General features: G+C 36.1%; 1 protein-coding gene across 5 annotated transcripts in view; it reads left to right on the forward strand.

Moving 5' to 3' along the window:
• The first annotated feature begins 162 nt into the window (after nucleotides 1-162).
• LOC140669440 (uncharacterized) overlaps nucleotides 163-17,595 on the forward strand; it is a 388,002-nt gene continuing 370,569 nt past the window's right edge. For 2 of the 5 annotated variants that reach the window (XM_072899286.1, XM_072899287.1), the window contains exon 1: nucleotides 166-1,627. The gene's annotated coding sequence lies outside the window, so the exon portion shown is untranslated. Of the gene's footprint in view, nucleotides 1,628-17,595 lie in introns of all 5 variants that reach the window. The other 3 variants (XM_072899289.1, XM_072899288.1, XM_072899282.1) reach the window with 3 other exon arrangements.

Genomic DNA, 17,595 nt, shown 5'->3' on the forward strand with positions numbered 1-17,595 from the left:
ATCGTTACCGGTAGTGTCTAGTAGACGTGTGGTATAGTGAGTTAATTATCCGCATATAACGCCAAGACACACAACTTTGCGTCCAAGTGTCGCTCGCGAATTTCGAAGACGCGGGACGTGGGCGCCCGCGAGCGCGCGCGCGCACCGATTCGCAGTTTCGGCGACGCGCGGCACTACTTTCGCCGGCGGACGACGATTCGACGCGGCGGTGGCGCGGTCGGTCGCGGATCCCCCATGGTGGAACGTGGATGCTGTGCGCGGTGGTTCGTGTCCCGTACACGCGCGAATACGTACTACGATACGGCCGTGCCCGTCAACGACGACGACGCGAGCGCGCGCGTGTGTGTTTGTTGTGTGTCCGCAACTCGTACTCGCGTTCTCTCTCGCGTCGTTTCCGCGAGTGACAGCCGTTCGGTCGGTCGTTCGTTCGTTCGTTCGATGAGACGAGATGCGCCCTGTCGCCCGTGTTGTGTTATGCGCGCTTACGATCGCGACACGCGAGCAATCAGTCGGCTGGAATGGTCGACCACGACTGGTTGGTAAACAAATCTCGAGAAAAGGTGAATAGGCGAGGAGTGACGGCAAGAGGTGTGAAAAAACTGTCATCGTCCACGAGAGGAATGACAATAACAAACAGCTACACCATCAAGTACGAAGCAATGTGTTCTCGTGTTCGCGTGAGGAACGAAAATTTAAACGATTAAGATCAAAGGGAGGAGATACGCGCATACAGCAATCAGGTATATTGTTCGTGCGCTCGTTTTACGATCGCGTCGAGTGTCGCCATAACTATGATAAAACGTAGCGCGCATTTTCGAGCGTCCGCATATTTGCAGACTCGACGTGACGTTGCGACTGTCGCACGACTACGCGTTATATGTACATGTGCCGAGTGACGTAGTCGCGTGTCAGTAGCAATCTGATAGAGTCGCATCCGCAATTTCATTGGTGCGTAACGCGTCGCATACGTCCTTCGCGCGCGAGGAGAGACGCATTTTTCGTAGCGCCTTTAATACCACACTACTAACTCGCTCGCACGTGATTCGATGAACTGGTCTCCGTGCGTGAGTGTGGAACTTTGGCGCGGCGCCGCTGGCCCTTTAAATCGCCCGGGGCATCTCCTCCTTCCCCTACCCCCCCTCTCCGCCCCAATGGACGCGCGCGTGTGTAATGGTGCCCCTCTGCGACCATTTAAATCCCACGAGGTCGACCGGTCGGTTCGTGTTTAAAGGGCCCATTGTGTAATCGTCGCACACCGGACTCACGAGCATAGCCTTCTTTCTCTTTCTCTTTTTCGGTCGCTCTCCCTTCCGCATTCGCTCACTTCAATGTCGCCGTCGTTGGTATTTTACGAGCGTTCTTACGATATCGCGAGCAGTCACGCGCGCGAGATCGTAAACTGTTCGCGCGGAGATTCACGGCAAGACGCTTGACTGTGTTGTTTTGGCAACGATCACCGGAACTTATCCTTGTGCGCATCGCGTCCTGTTCTGCTTCGACCTCTGCCGCAGCCTCGACACCGAAGAATTATATAACGCCTGTCGAGGAGCCGCCGACCACTGAACCCGCCCGCCCGGCTCGGAATGCGGGATTTCTTCGCAGTTTTTGGCGAGACGTGTTTGGCTTCGTGAGTATTAGTCTTTGTTTCCCTCTCTTGGCCGCTGTCAGCGCCGGCGCGTCCCGTCACTGCTGGGTCCCACCGTGGATTCTGCTCTTCTCGCCGCGCCGGACTCGCTATATTTCATTCGAAACTAATATCTTTAGATACCGAGCACATACACTTGTTTTTATGTTATCTCTGACGGAAATTTTACGTGACGCGTATTATTTCTTTTATTGCCCGAAAGGACTACGCGTTTATTTTAATTTATAATAATAGAAAACTCTAAAATAATTTATATATTTATATAATTATGTATTAGAAATGTTCAAATTATATTCAGTTATTGTAACTCCTTTAGTATCTATGAAATATTATAATAATATGGAATAATCCTACATATTACTCTTTATTTTGTGCTTGATATTAAGAATTAATTTTAGAGTGAAATGGCAAACATTTTGAAGGTTAAATTGCACAAATCAATAATAAGTGGTCGAGAAAATGATATCTGTACTTAAATAATGTGATTTTTTTATTAAAAATAATTGCATATTTTTGAAGAAAAAAAAAATTTTTTTGAAATATACATTTTATAGTTTATTCGTGTCTTTTTTATTTTAAGGAAATAATATATATGTTAATATTTCGAGACAATTTTTCTCACTAAAATTCTAAGCATTTCAAATGTAAATTAATATCTTTCATCTACGTGAAAATTTATGTAAACAAACTAACACGTGAGTTTGCATATATTATGAAACTATGATATAAACTAAACTAACACGCATCACCAAAATATTAGAAATATTAAGATTTAATTGATGACTCATTTTCTCGACCGTGCGTCGTAAAATGATTTTTAATAAATTCGTAATTTTTGACGTAATACGCGTACTTGGCGTTGCTCTTGGCAAAATTCCGATAAAGCGAGCGAAATTTTAGTAGATGCATCTTTGTGTGCACGTAGAATATAACTAGTTTTAAGAGAAGCATAGATATTTCCTCGCTATTTGCATATATCTGGTTGTGAATAATCACCGTGTACACTTTTAGTCTTGTCGTTTTTTTGCCTTGAGCAACGCGCGTAACGAGAATAAAAACTGAAAAATTGACGTCTCTTGACTAGTGTACTTTGACACTATATCGCGATTCAAGGAATATGTAGCAAAAACTAACAATAAGACGAATGCGTTTGCAATAATTTAACGTTAACCTCTTACGAGCGATTAATTACAGCCTAATTATAAACTTATTTTTTCCTTATTTACATTATATATGCGTTACAAACGTATCTATAAATTATTAAGAACATTATTAAGTATTTTCGAATTATTTGAGACTTTATTTTTATAATTAAAATTTTGAATTATACTTAAAGTAATTTAATGTAGCGTTTATAATCCTTAAGTGCGATAATAATTAATTACAATATCTTATCTTTTTTTTTTTAAATAGACACATTGTCGAATATTAAAAATTTATTTTTTATTAACAACATTCCTTTCATGAGTCAAATAATTTCCTATACTATGGCTAATGTAGTTTGATGTTCTATTTTTTAATATACTTTTTATATATTTATAATATATTTAACATATAGGAGTATAAGTTTATTTGTTAACTTATTTATTAAAAGAAGTGTGGCAACTTATACTGTACGCAAATAGCATTAATTATTTATTTTAATAATTCAATTTAAGTAATTTTCGATTAAACTGCTTGATTATATAAACCACGTATGTACGCGTATTATAATCACGTATATGAGCTTCACGGTTTATTATTTTTTATCTTATCTCATAAGCGCGTGCTGCAATTATTATTGAACGAAGCCACTTTAATGCCGTAAATAAGAGCAGCTTTTTGCTCACCGATAAAAAGATATCTATGTCAGTTCAGTTGCGGTCGTTTGTGAGATCGCTTTTGTAATTACGATCATGTTAAAATCCGCGAAAGCTCGCGGAGATGCCAAATGTTGGTGCCTAATAGATTCCCGTTGCCAAGGAATACCAGCCAGCTGTGGTACAAATTTATTAATCTGACTTCTCTCTGAGAAATGGGGTCAGAGCCCGACTCGCGTGTTTTTCCAAGCGATAATTGGTTAATCTTGCGGCAGAATTTTCTAGTTAGAGATACGTAACCAAATTTGATGTGTAGATATTAATGGATAGATTACGTCGGTGTAAATTATTGATTTTATCAGAACTAAATAAATTTTTTTTTTACGACCGATGCGTGGATGGAGATTCGAAATATAATGCGAATCGATCTCTAGCATTCGCGCAGGAAACCGATCCATGAGTTATTACGTTGGCATTTTCCCCCTCGCTATTTATAGCTAGTGATATTTGTTTATATTTGTCCTATAAAATACGGCGCGATGGTGAAAGCTCTATCGGCAGTCGACGCACGATGCATAGTCGTAATGAAAAGTCGTGCGCCATTAGTCCGCGTGTCGCGGCCGGAAATGGATGGCTATTTTTTTTTTTTTTTTCCCGCAAAAATCGCATGACGTTGCTGCTCGTCACGTGCATGTGCAGCGTTTCTGATATCGTCACTGACCGACTGCATGTAAAACGCCGCCATTCTCGTTCTCGCGATGTGCATTTCGTACGAGTGGGCGCCGTGATATTCGATTGAACGCGTGCCACGTGTAATGTATCATCTTTCCGTTACATTCTCCATCAGAAATTTATACTACATGTATTTTAAATATTGATTCAATCCTCTAGGCAGACATATATCATGTACATAAAAGAAATAAATATTGTTTAAATAATTTTTGAGATGCTTTTGACGAAATAAAATTAAAATGATACAAGTAACAGTTGGACAAATTGTGTACATAATCGAATCTCGCAGAAAATAATTTTTCTTTATTAAATATAAAATCTAATTTTAACTCTGAAATAGAAATTTTTTATCACACACAATCATGCAGTATAAAATCATCGTTTTTATTATTTTATATATTATGTACATAGCATATCTGTTCACAAACAGAGCGAGCAATTTTGTGCTAACGAATTTAAAGTTTTGTCCTTGGCTCTTTCCTTTCTCTCTCTCTCTCTCTCTCTCTCTCTCTCTCTCTCTCTCTCTCTCTCTTGCGTTCACCGATTCTCTAACCGAAAACGCCGAACTCGTCAACACGCGCGGCAGAAAATCGAGGTATCGATGCGGTTGGAGCCAGTAATTACTTGCGCGCTTAATTACTCTGCCAAGTTTTTTACGCCTGGTGTGGCGTGCACGTTCGCTTTTTATTCTCGGAAACTCGGAAAAAGAATTCTTCCTGCACATCCGCGCGCTTTTCCGCGCGCTTCGATCCTTTCACTTACGGACTCATCAATCTCACCGGCTTGGTTTTCCGACGCGTGGCCACGATCCCTCATTTCCAACCGTCTCTTATTCCCCTTCTTCCGCGACTGTTTCGCTCGCGTTATGTAAGTCCGCACATATCATATCTCATGTATGTCGCACTATATCTCCCATTACCGCAGAATTCATTGACATAAGTCGGTAAAGATATTCATTTCTTTATATTATCTCTGTGCAATGTGCCTGTCTTATATATTCAAGGTCTCATTTTAAATTATACAATATCGTTTAAGGCATTTTTACAATGTTATGAATTTACTGTAATTTTTTGAATGTATTTGCTAAATACTTGATGTAATAACATTAACAATTTTGGAGAAAGATTATACACAATTTTTTCAAGATGGTTTTATTCGTTTATTATAATAAATTTAAATATTATATCGAAATTAATTTATTCATGTATGAAATTTCATACAGCATTTTATAAATATCTTGAGGAATAAAATGATTCTCTCTCTTATAGAAACTTTGGATTTCGATGAAATCTAAATGTTTGCCACATTTTGTTTGACATCCTGCTATTACACCATGTGGGTTCCGTCAAATGCGTATTTATAAACATGGTTTAATAATGTTACTGACTTCATGAGCTGTCATAGTTAAATATTTTTGCTCGTTGAAATTATTAACATTGCGCATCTTAAAATTAGTTTTGATATTATTTGTGAAATTTACACATTTTCTGTTTTTACATTTATGTGATTATTGCGTCTTATAATATAGGTAATATGAGTATTTAAATCGATTAATCTTTTTGGAACGTTAAAGAAAAAATTTTTAATTTAACTTATACGTCTATTAATGAATATATTTTAAAACTTCGATCTATTAATTGCTAATAGCATTAATCTAATTATCTTTAGATTTATTATTTGCGATTGTTATCTAGCACGTGTCGATGTAGGTATAAAAATGCTCACGCGTGAGTTCTAATGAGGATCTAATAATGGTACAGCTATGTATATCATATTTTCGTGCATATTGATCGAGCTGTTAACTCGCAATTAATGTCGCGCGTTTGTATTGTGGAATTTTCCACATTCCCCGAGAGATTTCAATTTTGCGGTGACTGTTTGCGTCGTATTTCCCTTCCACCGTGCATGATTAAGTTTCCCGCGCGCACACGTGTAGCCTCATTTTTAGATTATACAATAGATTGAATTTATACACAGTTTATTCTTTTAGATTTTTATATAAAATCAGGTGGGAGAAGTGCTGAAAAGCATTTTTTGATACCTCAAATTGTTTCGTAAACATTGCTTGTAAAACTTTTTATAAAGATAAAAATCCATAAATCTTTTCCTTTAGTTTAACAAAAATAAACGATAGCATATATGTAATACAATAATAGCGGTGATATATAGATTTATGCAATATTCTTGTATGCGCGTCCTCGAGAAATTACATTAATATTGCATGTCATTCGGGATTTTATCGAATGCTATATTTATAACTGACTGCCGCGCGCCTATTTCTTCCATGAAGTAATTGGATGTCTATATCTTCGCAAATGCCCGTGGTCCATTCGTAAATCGATATATTTCGTGTTTGTGACAGGTGCCGGCTCGTCTACGTAAATTTGTCATGTCCGTCTAAAGCTCTAAAAATAAGCTCCTTCCACTCTGTCGACCTCGGTTTATATCGTAACCCTTTGACTCAATGCTCGTATCGAATTTCTTTAATTAGAGCATTCATATCGAAATCAAAATATGTGTAAAGTTAATGTTTTTTTATATAATTAAAATTTAAATACAATTAAAATTTAAATACAATTAAAATTTAAATATAATTACAATTGCATAATTTTTTTAATCAAATTTTATACAAAATTTTTTCCTAACAATAAAATTGTATTATTATTTTCATATTTATTCTTAGGTATTTGACGGAGTAGATAAGTAAAATTTTTAATATATAATTAAAATATATAATTGATATAAAAAATAAATTAGCTTAGAAGAAAATATTTTTTAACAAAAAAAATTTTAATTATTTTTTCTCGGAAGAAGAAAATATTTTATAATAAAACATTTTTTTTCAATAGTTAGTTTACAGATGTAGGGGTAATTATTACATAATATAGTCGTTTGAATGAGAGATAACTCTGCTATTAACTATATAATCTATTTAGTAGAAATTAACAAGTACGAGCTAACTGTTATCGTTAAATTTATATTCCTACAAGTTTTATTATATATTTTTTGCTTTTTTTGTTGCTTTTTATGTTTTTATCACATTGATAACACCGACGCAATGTTTATAAGTGTGCTATTAATAATTTCGATATGATTCCGTTCAGGTGAATTTAAAATGACATACAAATTTTATTGGTCGCTTTTTGATCGACAAGCTTTTCGTGATTTTATGATATTAGATCTACTATTTGTAAAATTTGTTGTATCGGCTGGAGCCTATACCGAATTCCCGTTTCTGCAAGCGACTCGAATAAAGGACCCTGACCGCAGAATGCTAACTATATTGTATGTGCAAACCCTCGAGAACAGACGAGCGTTACAAGTATGATTACGTCCGTCGGTGAGTTCGTATTTGCTGCGAACCTACGCAAATGCATACGCAAACGCTTCGTAATTTCAGGTCAGTTATTATTTTCCCCAGTTCCAATTTAATTACAATAAGAGATTCCGTTACAAAACGGAATGCCATCGTTAACATACGACGATGCCTGCGGTCACTCGTACACGCACATACAAATGATATATAGTGAATATATATAAATGAATATGCAAAATAATTCAAGCGCGAATACAGTTCGCCATTTTTTTTTTTTTTTTTTTTTTTTAAATTAAAATAAAAATTTATTTTAATAAATAATGATAGTAATGCGTGTAAATGATATCATATGATATTAATTGTGCAATGTAATGACGCAACGTAATACTTATGTGTAAATGTATAACTCATAATTTTTTTTAAATTAAATTTTGTTTTATTGTGAGAGAATATTAATATATAATGAAAATAATAATATTAATAAAGAGTACAAGTAATTTTATATGTAATATTTAATATGTAATCGGTAATACGTGTATGTAGTCATGTGCACGATAGCGAATAAAAACCAGATTAACTCGCTGGCTTTTCATCGGTGAACATGTACGCTGTTTTACGCATCGATAGGCCATTCCTGTATATCGGTCGTAATAGTACAACGTTAACATTAGTTATTATCGGTGCGAGTAAACGTGGTGGGGACAATATTTAACGTTTTATTATTTTAACGCGGCGCGTGCAAAGTAGCGTGTCACAATGTGAAAATAGCTGCTTTTTATATATATATTTCGCTGTGTTTGACATAAAAGAACGCAAAAGTGTAGTACAAAAGCGGAATGGAAAAGAGTCGACATTGAATTTTCGCACACGTGCTTGGCCTTATCATCGAAATACGTTCTGTACGCACTTTTTATTTAGTTGATCTAAAAAAAAAAATGCTAGGAGGTGAATTAAATATGTGAAATATATTATTGCTTTTCGCACCCGTTTCCTAATCGCGATTTTCTCGATTCTCAATCGCGTCACAGGAATTATTTTAATCAGTGCAAAATCTATGATTGTGTCCGGTGACGTACGCACATCGCACCTGAGCGAAATTAATGTTACCTTTCTCGTTTTTTTTAATTTTCGGTTTAACTCACGTCAGTAGGCAGACACGCACGCACGCACGCACGCAGAAAACTACGTGTGTCGCGCGGCAGATTCACGCTCTGGCGGCGAGGCGGACGTGAAGTAATTGCAATTAAAATTTGTTCCGCGAAATTGTTTATCCGCGCTCCGCATACGAGCGACGAGAGCGCTTGTTTTACTTTTATCGCAATTTCCCGGCGAATCAAAAGTTGCCATTAGGATCTCCGATTCCCTCCCTCTCCCTTCCTTTTTTCTCTCAACCGTAATTAACGATTCGCGTTCAATAACAACGATTGAATGATTCGCTGTCGCGATCAAACAGATTACTGTAAATCGAAATGTCAAGTTGCTCTTGATGTATCATAATTGTAATTTTTCTCTGTACGACTGAATGTCTGTGTATATAACTCTTAAATTTTTGAAAATTTATTTTAGAGAGGCAATACATTTGTAAAAAGTAAAGCAAGTATTTGCAAAGTAAAAAATATAAATTAATGGATTTTTTACTTGTTAATTAAGGTTGATTTTATTAATATTGCTTATATTACTTATATTCTATTCAATTATAAATATATAATAATATAATATATTTTTTTTACTTTTTATATCACAATCAAATTTTAAAAAATTAGAAAAAAATTTTTATAATATTATTTGATACGTGTTATATTATGTGAATCGCGTGTGTAAAATACTGTAAATATTTTAACTAGTGTCAACTGTTGCGTTGAACGAAAAAAATTGATTCCCTCTTCGCTTTTGCTTTGCACAAATCTTGAAAAATCATAATCCGCGTTTACATTATGACTGAAACTTATATCCTATGACATGTTGCGAAGCAAATTTGAATTGCGTGCCGATTATCGGTAATATTTCCGGTACACCCGGCTGTTAATAATGCTTCCATTATTAATGAACGAACTCGCGGCCGGTGTTAACGGCCCGCCAGAATACAGCGCAATACGTCACAAGAGCCGATAATGCACCGCGCGGGACAGGTGACGTGTAATTGTAAACTCGATCAAAAAGGCCGCGGCTGCCAATGCGATCGGCCAATGCCGCATTTGCCACGTATTTGTCGCGTCATATACGCGCCTGTATTAATCTACGTACGCCCGTCATACGCAGGTATCATTCGGTGAGACTTTTCCAAATGTATTCGATCATTAAAAATGCCGTTGACAGAGAACTCGCCCTGATTCCAGATTTATATTTCGACGCCCGAAATATCTCGCGAAATACGAGCGATGCGTGATTTTCATTTTAACAAATAAAAATAAGCTCACGTCATGCAAACTCGGGTTTTGTTGCATATTTATTAATGCGAGAAATTCATTTCAACGGAAACTCGTGATTCTTTTGAAAACAGGCATATAAACATTTCAGTTACATCATATTCAGAAAAATACCTTCAACGTGAATGAAAATATAAATATAACGTTCCATCAAAAAGTGGAGAATAAGTGTTTTCCTATGTGTAAAGCTTATGGTAAAGTCGTCTCTTTGATAACAATATATAAAATGATCGATAGTTTTTGACGATTAACTTATTGTGTTAAAAATATTTTTAAAAGGTAATCGTAAACTTTTATAACCAATTACTATAAAATGTTACAGTATGTTCGGTTTGATTAATTGTATGTGAATACAGAATTTCTCAGGGAAATATTATCAGTGGCGTTTAGCTAATAAATTATAATTAGATCACGAATAACATTATAATTATACAGACTTGTCGCGTATAGATATCGTTTATAGAATATAACATATAAAATTCTATGAAAATAAAAGATTTTAATAATATAAAATTTTAATTAGGTAGTTCTCATTAGATTTTTTCTTCCTCTGGTAGAAATTATATCTGCATTGTTATACATTATTGAATTTTCATATATTCACAGATTTTAATTTTATTTCCAAAGTATGGAATATTACATATTAAATATTCTTTCATTTTATTCTCTCAAATAAAATATTATCGTTCGATTATTTTATATAGTATTCTCCAGTTAATTCGATTCTCCAGTTAATTTGACATGATCAAGATTCCGTATTTCGTTTATATCGTGTAACATTTTTAGCGCGTGACGTGACAAATTTGCAGAACAAGAAGAAATATTAGCGGCGCGTATTAAAATATCTTTCAACGAGTGATAACCTTGTATCCGGGCGCGTAGCATCCAGTCATAACCCGAAATGTAAAGAACGATACGAATGATGGTGGAGTACGGGGTGAGCGACAAGATTTATAAGGCTCTCACGGGCCACCATAAAGCTTGAGAATTCTATTTATTTCGCGCACGCGGGGCCAAATGTGGGCCGGACGCGCGATGAGATAAATTTACGGTCCTTTTTAGGCATCAAATCTGGCGGGTCGACGAAGTTTGGCCTGCAGCCAAAGCCGGAGGCTTCGGCCACCGCCAGCTTAATACACCAACACGCCAACACGGCATTATGAGGATATTTAATTTCTGCTTCGTAGCCGTTATATTTCACTCCGTGTTGATGGAATGGCTTGTTCTCTCTCGATTTTCCCTTTTCTACGCAGCCTAGACATGATTTATCGTCATCTTCATCACAAACTGACTTCAAAATACGCGTCGATTTAAAAAAAAATTTTTTTTTTTTTTTTTTTTACAGTCTATTATATTTGTTTCTATTGGATTTCTCCGGACAATTCTTTTTCCATCTTTACACATGTCTGTTCTATGTCGTACGTCGTGATCCGTTTTTCATTTAGCGAGGATCAGTATCATACGTCATCAGATTATGAGAAACATCAACTGTGTTCTCGTTTAATAGTTAAAATATTTTTTAAGCATTTTAGGAATTTTTCATGCTCTAATAGAGATTACGGGAAAAAATGGCTACTAAATTTTCGTCTTGCAGTTGAGCAACGATAGAACTCACTTTTGAATATTGTACAAAATCACGGAGTTTTTCAACGGCGTAGTAATTAATGTTTGCAAAGATGACGTTGAAAATTTGCGACGTTAAGAATTCCAGTATAAATAAATGTTTAACTGCAAGCAGACGATCACGTTTACCTCCGCGATTATCTGTGATAATAATTAACGACGCGTATTTTAATAAATCGTCATTATCGCTACTGCGAGAACGTGCCGCGATAATCAAGAGGGATCATTACGAGACACAATCCGGTTATAATAATAAAAGAGAGCGCGCGTAATAATAACGAGAATAACAAAATAGAGGATACGCAGATTATACATATAAATGTTATTTCTCAATTATTTTCGTGCAAATTGACCCATATCCCGGAGATGAACAAGTGAAGTCGTTCTTTTGTGCTACATCACAAAATTTTTTTACATAACTCTTAATATAAAAAAAAAAAAAAAAATAAACAAACATATCGCATTATGTAAAAGCTTCTGGATTACCATCGAGTATTCTCAAGCAAACTCATACTTTGATTGAAGAGTTAATCTTGATTATTTTTAACGACTCGGGATAGGTTTATTTTCGATGACACGTGATAATTATAAATACGTGTATAAATACATATTGTAATCTGTCGTTTATAGATGTACGGACTCGTAAAATAAACAGGTGGCTATTCGATTGCATTCAGATAAAGAAAGGGAGAGAGGGGGAGAGAGAGAGAGAGAGAGAGAGAGAGAGAGAGTGGCGCATCGCGGATTTAAAGCGCGTCGTATTAAAATTTCACGCCACCAACATGTCGGGGACGACTACTAATTTCGCGCTGGTGCAGAGCGGGCGGCGCGGGATTCATTAGTACCAGTAATTTCATTCCGTACTGTAATCCGCGCGTGATTCACCTCGTGCGTACATACGTACCTACGTATGCGCTATGCGCGCGCCATTATTCTGTTACATAGCTTTGTAAAGATCTCTGTCTCTTTTTTTCTCTCTTTCTCTCTCTCTCTCTCTCTCTCTTCCTCTTTTTCTTTGCGTTATTTTCACGGACGAGTGCGAGAAGAGATGTATGTATGTATGCCCCTCCCTAAATAAGCGCCTCTTTTATTTTCTGCTCTTGTGCAAGATTATTATTCCGCGGTGATACAGTACACATACATATACATATACGCATACATGCATATAGGGATTAAATGGCTATTGTTGTGTATCACCGAAAGGTCGCGGTTGTCGATCGATCGAGAGACATGCGCTTTCATCTTGTAATAATGATGGACTACGAGCGTTTCTATATGCGCAATCCCTCGTTTCGTTTCGACATTGCTGCTCTTTCTTTTATATTTTATCTCTCGTTAAAACACTCTTCTTCCCCTTCTCCCATTTTCTAGATCCCCTGACAGATTTTTTAAAAGTAATTGACGTGTTCCTTAGGACCCTTATCGAATCTTTGAAGATGATTAAATTGTTTCTTTTGGATCAGAAATATTTTCTTTCCTGAGAGATATAATTATTTTGATCTGATAATTAATAAAGTTTTGAAAAATATACTTTCGGCAATTTCTCCATCTGTGCTTGCAAAATTAGCTTATAATAATGACACTGTAAATATATATATTTTTAATTAGTTATCGATATGTATGTTTTTATTAGTAATGCTATTTTTGTCGTTTTTTAAATATACACGTGAAGCAGAGTTATTGATTCTGAACGAAGACTATGAAAGCATTTTTAGTGCAAAAGAAAAACGTAAGAATATCGAGAGTGATTCGACAAAGATCTCGTGTGCATAAGTTACAAAGAAGATGTAGAGAACGTGAAAGTCTTGAAAGTTTTATACGTTACAGCACATTTTACCTTTTTTACCGCGCCGAGACGCGCGTTGATTAGGCTTCATTGATTGATATTAATAACTTGTTATCGAGCGTTGCTTATATATATATGTTTGTGTAATAATATGTTACAAAAACTTTTATGTGTGAAAAACCATCAATATTTTGAATAACCACGTGATATCAATCGATGACGCGATATAACTAAAATTCTTACAATTAGTTTTAATTCTTTCTTTTTTTGAATACTATTGGATGTATTTATTGTTATAACGAAAATAAGATTTTAATAGAAATAATTTGAATTACAAAAAAGTTATTCATAAATTAGAGGATAAAAAAGTTGTATTATTATTAAGTTTATTGCTTGAACAATCTTCGTAATTTAAATATCTTATTTTGATTTTGAAATAACGACTAAAAATGCTAGTTTATTTCTTTCAATATGATCTACATGTGCGTTTTTTTCATATCCTGTCCTTTTCATGAGTGTCAGTTAAAGCGACAAAACTTCGATTTCTTTGTCAATATCGAAATAAAAAAAAAAAACGAGTAGTGTTCGAGTGAGGAAGGCTTAATAATATGCGAAAAACATCGACTCGATGATGCTTTCGAGGCTTTCGTGTAATGATATGTAATCTATAAAAGCAACATTGCCACGCGTGAAAAAGTAGGACATCGAACGGGTCCAAGTATATCGATCACCGATGAGCGATAATGACTGACGATGGATTTGAAAGCGGAAGATGTCAGGCAACCTTTTCAAACGACTCTCGTTTTCTGTACCCCGATCCGTGATTACTCCCGCATCATTTTGTTCATTCTTGCTCTCCATGCCACAAAAGCAGCTTTGCCTTTAATCCTCGTTGTAACATGGAGAACCTTGTCACAAGACTATCCTTTTATATATTAATGTCAATTATTCTTCATGAATATTACATGCTCTATATTTTTTACATGGTCCATTATTATTTAAAAAATATCAGCATAATGAAATGAACGTAATTGACATCGTTAATCGATGTATTTGATTTATTCTGCATTTTCTTTGTGTTTTACAAATTAAAATTTTCATTGAATTTTATAAAAAGAAAAAAATTATTTAACACTAAATTCTTGAAATTAATAGTTTCACCAGGTGAAACAAATATGTACAATTAATATGGATGAACAATCATATATTAAAACTTGGTCTTTTTAAAATCAATAAAAAATGCGTTTGTGTATCAATGTACGATTTTCGAAAATTTTTATAATCGAAGAGAAAGGTGTAAAGAGAAAGCGCGGAGACAACCATCGATCACAAAGAAGAGATTCTATACGCAAGAGAAGCGAAAAAGTAAAGATATTGCCACGTAAAAGTTTTACGAGCCGTCATGGCACTGCCTTGTTGCATCTGTTCGCGCTTTATTCGACTGTATACGCTACATTCGGATTCGTCTACATTTCGAAGCTTACCTCTCACGTGTAAATTAACTTCCAAATCGTAAAAGGAGACGAGCAACAATGACTCCGTCGCTGGTTTGTTCTCTCCACCGAGCTCCTTCTTTTTTCTCTTATCCGGCTCCCTGTTCCTTTTAATGATGCCACTTTTTTCCGGAAAACGATCTCCTGAGATCGAAGTTTATGGGTCGGCAGTCTTCTTTGGACGTATACGACAGATAATGTCTCGTCTAATGAATTTGCTGAGATCATCATAAGAATTGCGTAGGTTCAGTAATTCATCGTTTTTTGTCAGTATAGCGATTAGTAGTCAAATATAATTGACAAATAGCTGCAAAGAAGTTTTAAAAAAATTTAAAAAATTTGTCTAATCTTTTCTCTTTTTATACATTGTTTTTCTACATTTATTATAATATGCAAATAATATAGTTTTCTAATTATCCTTTGTATTTTCATTTAAAGCTTTTTAAAAAATTACCGAGTGTGTCTTGTAGATAGTTATAGTGTCTCGTAAAAATATTTTCTTGAGAATAGAGATTTTTTCATTAATAAAGTATTTATTAAAGAAGCGTGCATTTTTTTTTCAACGCACGGCAAGTTTAGTATTTTCACGAGTTTCGTGCGATGGCAAACGAATTGGCTATCGGGTATAAATTTCAGTTGCCTGGTTGCCTTCACGTGTGTTTTGTCTGCGGCCATACGGCACGGGGGATGCGCGGAGTAGAGCGATTGTTATTAATTCTGTCTCCAGGGTACCACTAATATTCATTTGGCCGGCGGATAGGGACGTACCAAGAGCCGCCGATACCACTCGAGTCCCCGGAAAACGGAGTATCTACATCGGGCGAATAACTCAATATCGACGTCGGTTGATCCCGTTGGGACGAGACCCGCGACCGCTTCCGCGCGTATTTCCTCTATTTTTTTCCCGTCTCGCCCATTCTCACTTTTCGCAAATGTAGCATCGAATGTATAACGCGGATTTTTAAATTCAACCTATTGACTTTCGGCTTTCTGGACGACCATTACTAGTCGAAAACTCGAGTAAATTTTACTACATTTTCGCAAAGAGAGACAAAAAACCTATAATATATATATTTAATAAAACAGAAAAAAAAGATCTCGTTGAATTCCCTTCGTGATTTGATGTGAATAAATTATATATTTCGAAAACTTTTGTAACTTTTGTTAGAACTGTGGAAATTGATTTAGTTATTTGTTGGATCAATTGTATCCATTGTCTTAATTAGTAGAATTGTCTCTTCAGTCGCGTACGGAACAGTTGTAATTGACAATCGATATTTCCGGCATGCACGTCCAAGTTTAATTTCCTGCCGAGAATGTAGTTTGCTTTCACGCCGCAATCGCTCGGAACGCGCGTGATTCATGTCGTCTTTGTAACTAACGAGAGAAGTGCGAGTATCTCGTGACTGGCAAACGCGGAATTGTTCCCGCTGCGAAATCTCGCGTAATGTGGAATATGTTACTAGTCTATTTTCTCGGAATAAGTTCCGTCAGGATGTGCTCTCGGTAAATAATTCTGTGCATCGGAAATCTCTATCGTACCATCTGTCGCGTCCGTATTTTTATCTTCGCATATTCTGTACCGTGCTCTCGAGAGATAATCTCTCTCGAATACCTCGGAGCAAGCGCGGCGATTTAAAATGACGAAAGAGAGAGGGGGAAAAAAATAGAGAGAAAGAGAGAGAGAGGAAAGAAGAACAAGCTGAGGACTCTGTCCGAATCATCCTGCTCGTATTTTTCTTCGTGAAATACGTTCCGCGGCGAAGGATTTACCTGATGCCATCCCTTCCGTAGCGACGTACATAAACCTCGAGAAATTAATCCCCTAGGATAAGACAGTATGACGGAGCCGAGCGTAGAGGCAAGATAGAAAAGGAACCTTCTTTTCTGTTTTCTTTTTCTTATACGCGCGAAAAGCAACCCGATGTCTCGCGCTTGCTGAGCAACGATTAACCTAAAAAGTATACGACTCGCACTTTACTTTCCCGCTTTTTTTTATTCCTCTCTTTTCTCTGTCTCTGAATTTCTATCGTCCTTTTATTTCACGTTTTATTTACTGTCTTGCTTATCTATTTGTCATGCATCTGTACTCTTTGATAGAACGTGTCATTTCTAGATATTTATAAATCAGTAGCGTTCAACACATTTTAAATACATATTAAATACAGCAGTCGCGAGCCTTATATAGGATGAAATACAGCCTAGACAGACATCTTCAAGTCTGTAAAGAAATCAATATTAAGATGAAGTACTGTATCTGACTGGTTGTTTTCAGATTCAGTTTTTTTTTTTTTTTTTTTTTTTTTATATGTACAATGCAAGGAGAGGGAGAGAGAGAGAGAGAGAGAGAGACTCTATTGTTTTGAGAAATTGTCATCCGAGTGTTTCCTCTTCTGATCGTTTCCTCCGGCGGTAAGAGGAAGCAATGTCAGCATCCCTATCCAACCTATCAGCTATTGAAACCGTTTGAGTTCAATTGCATCGTATCCTCCACTTCTATTTCTATCCTTGGTCTCTCGCCGATTCTTCTTTCCACTTTCGATAGATATGTATATGTGCGGTCTACGCCATCTCCAATACAGCCTCCCACATGTCTGGGTAGTGTATTCGCGTATTTTTCGACCGACCAATAACATCCGGCTTTACTTCCTCGTCGTCGCCATTTCGTGGTACTTGAAAGTACGTTGTACGTTGTTACGTACAGGCGCACCTTATATTTCCGCGCTTGCTTACCCGCACAGTTTCCGATCTGCAATTCTTTTTTTTTTTTCTTTT

The sequence above is a fragment of the Anoplolepis gracilipes genome, chromosome 9 (genome assembly GCF_047496725.1).
Source record: "Anoplolepis gracilipes chromosome 9, ASM4749672v1, whole genome shotgun sequence".
Classification (NCBI taxonomy): domain Eukaryota; kingdom Metazoa; phylum Arthropoda; class Insecta; order Hymenoptera; family Formicidae; genus Anoplolepis; species Anoplolepis gracilipes.